The sequence below is a fragment of the Oryctolagus cuniculus genome, chromosome 8 (assembly GCF_964237555.1).
Source record: "Oryctolagus cuniculus chromosome 8, mOryCun1.1, whole genome shotgun sequence".
NCBI lineage: Eukaryota > Metazoa > Chordata > Mammalia > Lagomorpha > Leporidae > Oryctolagus > Oryctolagus cuniculus.
In genome coordinates this window covers 76182740-76185565 of record NC_091439.1, presented here as the reverse complement: position 1 = coordinate 76185565, position 2826 = coordinate 76182740, and positions in this window count along the sequence as shown.

Here is a 2826-nt window from a genome sequence, read left to right as displayed (position 1 = left end):
GTACTGAAACAGTATTTTACACTTTATGTTCTGTGTGGGTGCAAACTATTAAAATCGTAACTTAATTTATAATAAATTGATCTTTTGTATATAAAGAGAATTGAAAATGAATCTTGATGTGAATGGAATGGGAAAGGGAGCAGGAGATGGGAGGTTTGCGGGTGGGAGGGAAGTTATTGGGGGGAAAAGCCATTGTAATCCATAAGCTGTACTTTGGAAATTTATATTTGCTAAATAAAAGTTAAAAAATTTTCTGCCTGTGAATATAACCTTTTTTACATATAATAAAAATCAGTTTACTACTCATGAATGTTGAAACATTGTTGGTCCTGTGTTTAAATGTGTCCTCTTTTTGATTCCAAACAACTTTTTTTCTGTGATTTCTGTTGTAGTCAGAACTCTGGGGCTGGCACTGCGGCTCAATAGGCTAATCCTCCACCTAGCGGCGCCGGCACACCAGGTTCTAGTCCCGGTTGGGGCACCAGATTCTGTCCTGGTTGCCCCTCTTCCAGGCCAGCTCTTGCTGTGGCCCAGGTGTGCAGTGGAGGATGGCCCAAGTGCTTGGGCCCTGCACCAGCATGGGAGATCAGGAGAAGCACCTGGCTCCTGGCTTTGGATCAGCGCGATGTGCCGGCCACGGTGGCCATTGGAGGGTGATCCTACAGCAAAAAGGACGACCTTTCTCTCTGTCTCTCTCTCTCCCTCTCACTGTCCACTCTGCCTGTAAAAAAAAAAAAAACAAAAACAAAAAAAAAAAAAACTTTGGGACAGTTCTGTAAGCAGATAAAGCCAATAATGGACAATAGGTTCCAATTAAGAAAAAGTATGCTTAACTCAGGTTACCAAGAGCAGGAATTAATTCTAATCACTTGATAGTAATTTTTAAAAAAGTTAAAGATTTTAAGTATTTATTACTGAAGCTGCTTTATTGTTCTACCTTATTATATTATATGTATATACATATTGTATGTCTACATGGGAAAATTATTAAGAGCTCTGGTTTAATTGGCTTATAGATAAAAGATTGCTCATAAATATAAACTGTGAAATTAACCAAAGATACCTCTTTTGGTTCATGTGACCTAAATAAATCTCTGTATCAGATGTTTTAAATTTGTTGGTAGAAAGAACCTAAAAATGTTTTTAAGCCATTGACAAGTATGTGCTTGGGTTTGCTGATCAGTCAAGTTACATTTGTGTTAGATATTTTAGCAATGTTTCCTAATACTATGTACTCTTGTCTCGAAACTTATAGAAGGCATTGGACCTTTCGGTAAATGTTTTTGTAAGTTGTTATTTGACAGTTAAAATTGCTTGCTAAGTTTTCATCTGATAGTAAGTTATTGACAGTAAGCGATCTGGGAAGCCTGACATGTTCCCTCATTTCTTTATTATCTTCAAGATGGGAAACTGATTCTATTCTGAAGGACCTCCAAGATGTACAATTTGATCTTTAGACCTTTTCAAAGCAAGGGCTAACAATTTTCTGTAATAATAGCATGGCTACATGTAGATGAAATTATGATTTCCCAGTATGGGCACAGTAAACAGGCAAAACCTCCCTTTTCAAACCAAACTAAAGGAGAGAAAGTTTTACTACTTGGGGCTGGCGCTGTGGTATAATGGGTAAAAGCTGCTGCCTGTGGTGCCAGCATCCCATATGGGCGCCAGTTCAAGTCGTGGCTGCTCCACTTCAGACACTTCAGATCCAGCTCTCTGCTATAGCCCGGGAAAGCAGTAGAAGATAGCCCAAGTCCTTGGACCCCTGCACCCACATGGGAGATCTGGAAAAAGCTACTGGCTCCTAGTTTCGGATAGGCTCAGCTCCAGCTGTTGCTGCCATATGGGGAGTGAACCAGCAGTTGGGAGACCTCTCTCTCTCTGCAGAGCATTTCTGTATTTCTGCCTTTCAAATAAATACATAAACCTTTTAAAAAAAAGAAAGTTTTACTCTCTGACTTCAAAATTTATAGATAAAGTAGTCAACATGTTTGATAAGAACAAGGTTTTCCTCATGGGCACTGTCTAGCTCACAGAAAAACCACTATTAAAACATGTCTGTGACCATAGATTTCTAGCTCAGGCCAGGAAAGATAAGGGATGAGACTGAGCATCCTCTTGGGTGACAATAGAGGCTGCCTCCATGACTTACTTTACCAGAAACCAGGAGGAAAAGGAGCAAACTAGACAGTAGGGGCAATGTGAAGATAGGTGGCAGGCTTTACACAGTAATCTGCCATCTAGGAGACCCAACAGGCCAGTCCACCCCAAATGGCATTGATTTTCTATGTGGAAATCCAGGGCTTTGGATAGACACAGAAGTTGGTTTCTGAACAGCCCTGGCAGCTCTGCCAGCCAAGAGCTTGCTCCCTGGAAACAGAACTGCCCTGGATTTCACAGACTTCCAGGTCAGAGCTGCAGATCCTATTGCCTCTAAGCTGAAAAAACCCTTCACTCAGCCCCACTTGCAAAGTTCCCACCACTGTCGAGGGGATGGCCAAGTAGGGTCAGTAACACTGCAGGCAGAACTGTAAAATTCCTTCTAGAGATGCCGCCTGCCTTCTATTCAGGCCACCTCCCCTCCCAGCCTATCTAGGTAATGGAAGTCAGCTGTAATGCCTCTTCTAGCACGCCATTTGAAGTGATAGAAGAGGTCTGGGCCTGATAACTGGCCAGGTCTTACCACCCACCTGATTACTTTTTTTATAAGGAAAAGGCTTATTGTTGGGGTGGGGGAAGCCCGACAGTCCAGGGGGAGAGGATGAGAGAGAGAGAGAGCAATCAGGGGAGAGAGAGAGAGATGTGTGCTGGAAGCAGGTCCTGTTG